The sequence below is a fragment of the Delphinapterus leucas genome, chromosome 17, assembly GCF_059928025.1.
Source record: "Delphinapterus leucas isolate spDelLeu-1000000601 "Yukka" chromosome 17, BTC_Dleu_Yukka2, whole genome shotgun sequence".
Classification (NCBI taxonomy): Eukaryota; Metazoa; Chordata; class Mammalia; order Artiodactyla; family Monodontidae; genus Delphinapterus; species Delphinapterus leucas.
The window spans coordinates 73,975,188-73,983,376 of NC_143145.1; positions in this window are offsets into that span (position 1 = coordinate 73,975,188).

Genomic DNA, 8,189 nt, shown 5'->3' on the forward strand with positions numbered 1-8,189 from the left:
ACAAACGTGACCTAGAACCTTGTGCTGCCAGCACTCTGGTCACTAAGCCCTTCCTCTCCCTAGACATTCCAGAGCTGTCACTGCTGTTCTCTGGAAAGAGTCACGTTGTCATCAGGATAGAAAGGCTCTGAGAAGTCCTACGGCAGAGAAAGAAAACTTAGTTTACTCAACATTTCCTAAACTTATTTGACTGTAGAACCTTTCCCTCAACGATACCTATTAATATCCATAGAATTTGTGGAGCACACCTTAGCAAATGCCAGGCTATATGAAAATTAATCTTCGAATGCAAAAATGCTGGCTGAGGCATCCTTGTCAAGGATATACTGTCCATTTATCACTCTCCTATGTTGTGATCTGCTGACATCTAATGCCGATGCTTTAATTTAGTACACACACATTATTTCTTCAGTATACTGCTGCCCACTGATGTAAAACGCCCCCCCTTGCAGACTGCCTTGGATTTAATTTCTTGTATGTCATCATTACGATGTATTTATATCTTGGAATACTATGAATTTACATACATGATTCACAGGGCTAAAAAAGTATGCTGGCTTATACTTTTGCTCTACTCTTGCCTATTAAAATATCTTATAAAACTATACATATGAAAAATGTGTCAAGTACTTCTTGCTCTGACTTTTTGTGTCATATTCATGGAAGGAACTGAATGAGACTGTGTTGAGGGAATAGAGCTAGAAGGTTCAGAGACAGGGGTCAGGCTATTCTACAAAAGCTCAAAATTGCTACTGCAATGAAGATACAAATGTTTCTTTTAGTAAATTCTTGAACTTTCTTTTACCCTTCAGGTTCTAAATTGAGGGAAAAGAAAAAGAAAAGGCATTGCTAATATAACCGCAGTGATAAGCATTCTCCTGCTCCAAGGACAGTAGTTATTTCGTCCAGCCATTTAAAATTAACGTAAATTTAAATTGTAAAATGTTTGGTTTGTGAGTATTAAGATTCAACTTCTGATCTACATTAAATGTATCTCTGTATGTTTAATAATGTCAGTGCAAATGATACCTGTTTGCACAAAGTATTAATAACTTCCAAGATTTTTGCTTCTAGTTCAAGATAATCAGATCTCATATGTTCATAAAAATTCTGGTGCTACAAAATCCTGGAATGTCAATTTTAATTGAGGATCAATTGATAACTCTGTAAAGCAGCTTATTCACTGTAAGATGGGGTTATTATTTTTGAGTATTTGAAATCTGAATTGAATAGTATCTAATCTAATTATTGATGGGAACCAAAAACCAATTCCTCACTGTGGCTTTACTAGTTCACTTACAGCTACTAAGTTGTTGTGAATGTATGTATGTGTATGTGTGTTTTGTGCAATTTCCGCTTCTAACTGGAATGTGGCATTGACAGTTAAAGTGCTGGTTCTTTAGAGTTTGGCATGTCTAGGCTACTGTGTGAAGTGAAATCTTTATTCATACATTGTGTCATGATGTCCTTTGGCTTTCATCTGATCCAAACAAAATCCTAAACTCAATGTGAAATCAGCACTAAAATGTTTATGTTTTAAGGTGCTCATTTGGAAAATCATTAATAATATTACCTTGCTTTAGATTAGTATCAGAATGATAATTTTTTTTTTAATCTTGTAGAGAATTTGTGGATTTTCTATGAACATAGGCTTGGATCTCAGGCTGAGAAACTGCCATGGACGATAGCCATTCATTCATTCAACAGTATTTATTGAGGCTACTGTGTGCCTGGCACAGGGAGTCCAACAATCAACAAACTGCCTGCCCTTATGAACAGCCTTACAGTCTAATGGGGAAGGAGGACAATAGACAAGTAATTATATAATTTCAGATAGTGATTCGTGCTGTAAAGAAAGTGATGAGGATAAGGGAATGGAGAGTGAAAAGGACAGGAGTGCTGTTTTAGAGAGGTTGGCAGGAATGGCATCTTGTTGGAGCTGACATCTGAGCAGATACCTAAATGAATATTTTCCGGGAAGGTTTTCCAAGTAGAAGAAGAGCAAGTGCAAAAGCCTTGAGACAGGAATGTACTTGGAGGGTCTGAGGACCAATAAGGTGGCTAGTGTGACCGAAACGTAAGTCAGGGAAATAGTGTCAGAGAAGCAGCCAGGGGCCAGATCATGCGGGGTCCAGGGGCCAGAGGACATGGGGTCCAAGGGCCTGATCACACAGGGTCCAGGGTCCAGACCACACGGGGTCCAGGGGCCAGATCACGTGGGGTCCTATAATTTTGTAGTAATGACTTTGGTGGTTGTTAGGGAAAAAAATGGGATGGATTGCAGAAGGCATGCTTTAGATAGAAAAGAAGTGGAATTCCTGTCTCTGAAAATTTTTTTTTTCCTTTTAAAATCAAGTTTATTGAGGTATAATAAATTTACATACAACAAATGTGCTCATTTTAAGAGGACAGTCAGATGAGTTTTGGCAAATGTATATATCCCTGTCACCATCACCAGAATCAAGATAAAGAATATTTCCATCAGCCTCAAAAGTTCCCTTGTTCCCTTTTGCAGACAGTGCTCACCCCCTGATCCTCACCAGAGCCAGGAACTCACTGGAATTGGGGACTAATTTTTTTTTTTATATTTTTTTGTGGTACGCAGGCCTCTCACTGTTGTGGCTTCTCCCATTGCGAAGCACAGGCTCCGGACGCGCAGGCCCAGCGGCCATGGCTCACGGGCCCAGCCGCTCCGCGGCATGCGGGATCCTCCTGGACCGGGGATTGAACCCGTGTGCCCTGCATCAGCAGGCGGACTCTCAACCACTACGCCACCAGGGAAGCCCTAGGGACTCATTTTTAATGTGGGCTTTAAGGACCTAGATCTGTGCTGCCTGATATGGTAGCCACTAGCCAAATGTGGCTACTTTAATTGAATTTAAATCAAATTAAATGAGCAATTCAGTCCCTCAGTTGCACTAGCCATATTTCAAGGCCCTAATAGCCACACGTGGCTAGTGGCTGCCATATTGGACAGGACGGGCATGGGACTTTTCCATCGCTGCAGACAGTTTTATTGAGCAATGCTGAGATGTCACCCTGGCGGAATGTGACCTTCACCACACGGAGGTAGGCCAAGCGGTCTGAAAACTGAGTAAGCCATACACGTCACAACACCCAGCTTTATGTTACTATCTGTGTTTATTACCTTTATCACCAAGTAATTAATAAAGCCATGCTTGGGCCAGGGTGTTTAAGGAGAATGGTATGAGGGTGGCAACAGTAACTATGGAGTTGTTCATTGCATAGAAATTCTTTCTCCATTACTAAGTTTCAAGGATGTCCTATTTTTATTAAGGACATGCCTTTATAACTCATAAGGCACAATCTTGTTTTGAGTAAAATTAAACCTCAAATTCATAGTCTTACTAAATCTGTGTGTGTGTGTGTGTGTGTGTCTGTGTGTTTTGGAAGGGGGGATTCTAAAGCAAATACGCTGAAACAGAAACATTTGTTAAAACTAGTAGTGGTTTTTATATTATTTTTCTGTGCACTCTTGAACGCCTGAAATATTTTTTTAAAAGTAGGCTTTCATTTTAAATGTTGGACAAGAATATTTAATGTTATCAAGATTGTTCATGATGTGATTAAAGAATACAGGTTAAGGACTTCCCTTGTGGTCCAGTGGCTAAGACTCTGCGCCCCCAATGCAGGGGGCCCAAGTTCAATTCCTGGTCAGGGAACTAGATCCCACATGTCGCAACTAAGACCCGGTGCAGCCAAATAAATAAATAAAATATTAAAAAAAAAAAAAAAAAGAATACAGGTTAAAAACAGTATGCATAGTAGTATAGCATAATGGTCAGAATAGCCTAAGAGTCAGTATAGCATAATAGTTACATGTACTCTGGAGCCAGACTACTTGGTTTTAATCTTAATTATGTCACTTATTAGCAATGACACATTGAGTAAGTTACTTAACTTCTCTGCACCTCAGTTTACTTATCTGTAAAATAAAAATGATAAGAATAGTACCTGGCTCATAAAGATATTGTAAGGATTAAGTAAATATATGTAAGGATCCTGGTGTACAGTAGATGCTCAGTAAGTGGTAACAGCTGTTATGATAAGGCTGAGGCTGAGGATGATACAATTTTGGTTGCTTAAAAAAGGATACTACACCCCCCGCTTTTTGTTTTAGAAAAAAGAACTTGAACAGTCCATCAAAAATGTTAACAACTGTAACCTCTAATTGATAACAGACTTATTTTAATTTTCTTCTTTTTTACTTATAGACATTCTACGTCAAGTAATTCTTTTTGTACTTAAAACAACAGAAACACAGAAACAAAATCTTGGCTTTAAGCCCTTCCCCAAAAGTGCCCTACAGCCTGGTAAGCAGTGATTTTCAAAGTGTGATCTTTGGACCAGTAGCATCAGCAGAACCAGACAACTTGCTAGAAATGCAAGTTCTCAAGGTCCACCCCAGATGTACTCATTCTGGAGTGGAGCCCAGCAACCTGTTTTAGCTTTATATTCGATTCTGATGCTCACTAAAGTTTGAGAACTACTGTGCTAAGGCATGACTTGTAGCTCTGTACTTGACCTCTCTCACCTTTATATAGTGATAAATACTGCCAATCATTCTTCCTCAAATACTCTGCAACTCTTGTTCGCAGTGTCCTCTTTCCACCCTTGGACATACCTTCTTCGTGAGCCTTTTGAGAGCTATTGCTCCTATCCTCAATTACTGCCTGGCAATAGAAAATGCAAATGCCTTCTGGAGCCAGGCAGGTAATTTGTCTCAAGGGGGCCTGGTGTACGACCTTAAAGAGTGAAGTGCTGGCCACTGCCCAAAGATGTTCACAATTTTTTGAAAAGTTAAACTGCTGCTGGCCAAACAAAAACACACCTAAGCCAAGTTTGGCTACTGGCCACCATTTACACTCACTTCTTGGCTAATTCTCTCTCAAATCACTAAGCAGCTATGATGTAGTGGCAAGAGTGAGTGCTGAACATGGAAGAAAACCTTGATTGGAAGCCCAGCTCTGCTACTTGCTAGCAGGGTGGTAATAATGATAATAATGTTAATCTCTCAGAGTTAAATCTTCTCATCTGTGTAATAAGGACAATACTACCTATCTCACAGGATTGTTTTAAAGATTAAGATAATATACTTAAAAACACCTGCCATATAATAAGTCCTCAATAAATTTTTCATAGCTTTTGTGGTATTTAGTTTCTTGTATTGTTTTGATTATATGCTTTATTCTACTTGTACTTATGAACAACTTAGTTTAGCCTATTTATTCTATTAGACTCTAGGCTCCTTTGGGACAGGGATGGCCTTCTGCATCCCTTTAAGTTCCTACAATACCTACTTCAGTAATTAAGTCCCTCTTACATCCACCTCAAGCTTCAACAAAAGCCTGTGATTGTCTGGGGTAGGGATCTGGAGTGACAGAGTCAAGTCTCAGTAGAGATGTACATTTCATATGAGAAAGTAAGTGGCTTGCTTCTAACAATCCCCAAAGTTATGCTTCCCTTCTTTTTCCAACATAAAAGAGAAAAAACGATGATGGTTACTCTGTTAAGTGGAGGCCTTTTGCTTTTCACAGTTACCAGGTTTGTTAAAAGCAATACAGGATGTTCAGAAGTGCCATACTAGAAATTATGAAGAAAACGGGTTTCAGTTTTAACTTAATTTTGACAATTCAGATACAAGTGATGCTGTGTAGGTATCAGAAGAACTAACATTAGGTGCCCAGCTCATTCTTCCCACCTGGAATAGTGAGGCAAGAACAAGAGCTATTATTTATCCCACAAAAAAGGTTATTAGGCAATAAATATCATGGGATTTGGGGAAGAGGAAGGAAGCATGTGTATCTCACATAAGCAGGTTACAGGCTTTCTGCACTCCTATGGTTTTATAAGAAACAGAATGTCATATTTTGTCCTAATAAAATTTTCTTTTTCTTGCTTTATAGGTACCCAGGCCTAAGTGCCTGTAAAGAATTAATTTTACATATTGAATTTGGCCTGGTTAATATCACTTTAACATATAATAATATGGTTAACATATTATTTATGTTAGCTTTCTTACCTTCTGGACTTTGTATCTACAGACTCATTAAATAAATGACTTTCAGGTTAAATGATCTACTTTCAGAACTGCTTGAAAACTTACCTCCTCTACCTCCCCCCATTAACTATGCTTTGTACCAGGGTATTTCTATATTTTTCCGTCAAAAGTATAATCCTTAAAAGTAGGACAACTATAGTAACAAATGGGTTTAGGTATCAAATTTAGTTTGGGAAGAATGTTTCTAACTAATCTAGGTTCCATATGGGTAAAGGAACACTGGACCAGTCAAATGGATTGTGCTTGAGAAGCCAGGGAAAGGCTACCCATTTCTTCAGTAGGGTAGGAAGTAGTTATTCTGTGAAGGCACAATTCAGAATGAAATATTCAGACGCAATTTTAAAAATCGATTTCACTGTTCGCATGTATCATCAATAAGGAAAATTTTGCTTGGTGGTATTGACATGAAAGTACATGACAGTGTTAGAACTGCACACTTGCTGTTATCTTTCCTGTGCTCTGAGGTTTTCATCATGAGAAAAATACAATTTCACTGCAGGTGTAAATTCTCAGTCACAGTAGAAAATAATTTCCACTTAAAGGGCATATCTAATTTCTCAACTTATAAAGAATTAAAAATCAGTTCCAAGACCACTTGTGTAGTTTACCACCAAACTACTGTCAGAAGAGAAATAAATAAAATTTCCTGCATGAATTAATTCTTTAAGAAAAACTTTATTGAAAATTATTCCCTTCAAGATAAATAACATTACCTATCTTGTACAGAGGTAACATTATTTTTGCACGGGCCAGGTAGAATTGGGCAAGAAAATAATTAACATTTAAAGGATTTCCCAGGACTTCTGTGGTGGTCCAGTGGCTGGGACTGCACTCTTCCACTGCAGAGGGTGTGGGTTTGATCCCCGGTCGGGGAACTAGGATCCCGCATGCCCCACTGCGCGGCCAAAAAACTTAACTTGCTGGTTCACATTATGTAAATGTTGTTGTTCTTATTATTCGTGTGATGACTGGTGTGTGAATAGCAAGTGTGGTGCTTGCAGGGAAAGAAAAATAAACCTTTAAAAAAAATAAAGGATTTCTCTTTGAAACATATTTCTTTAGAAGAAAATTGTAGACAATAATTAGGTGAAAGGCGGTACTAATACCTTTTAGGAATGTCTATTCTACAGACGATTCATTTCAAAGTATCAAATTCTATTTACTCAAAAAACTTAACAAAGTAAACAGTAGACTTGGCAGCTACAGAAAACTGGAATGGCCTCATGGACTGCACTGATGTATCTATTTTGTGCCAAATGTTTCAGAAATTTTGAGGCAGTTCACTTACTAAGGTTTCAGAAAGCAAGAGTTTCCAGAATTATAAGTGAAAGGAGCTGACTGTACAATATTAAAATAATACTAATTTTCAATTAACATATGAATGTGTTTTGCGTGAAGAGGCAGTTGCCTAGCACACAAGAAATAAAATAAAGTTCTGTGGCCTCCTTAAGGGTAAACATCCTTACAGCCCCTCGACTCACTACGGGGAGATCCTGAGGCCTAACAAAAGGTCTGTGCTTAACAGCTCCTTTTTTCTCTTATAGGAAGTGGTATAAAAAGCACTCCGGGGCTTCCTTGGTGGCGCAATGGTTGAGAATCTGCCTGCTAATGCAGGGGACACGGGTTCGAGCCCTCGTCTGGGAGGATCCCACATGCCCCGGAGCAACTAGGCCCGTGAGCCACAACTACTGAGCCTGCGCGTCTGGAGCCTGTGCTCCACAACGAGAGGCCGCGACAGTGAGAGGCCCGCGCACCGCGATGAAGAGCGGCCCCCGCTCGCCACAACTAGAGAAAGCCCTCGCACAGAAACGAAGACCCAACACAGCAAAAATAAATAAATTAATTAATAAACTCCTACCCCCAGCATATTCTTAAAAAAAAAAAAAAAAGCACTCTGTGTCTGAGAGATCCTGGTGATTTGACCTTGGACAAATAACTTAATTACTTCTAGTTTGTTTCCATAACTGTAAATGGAGCCAACAATACCTGGTAAAGATATTACAGTTGTGACGATGAGATGATATATGTGATCATGTTTTGTAAACTATAAAGCAAGAGTAACCAGAAATTAGTTACTATTTTATATAATACTGCCCTAACATTTCCT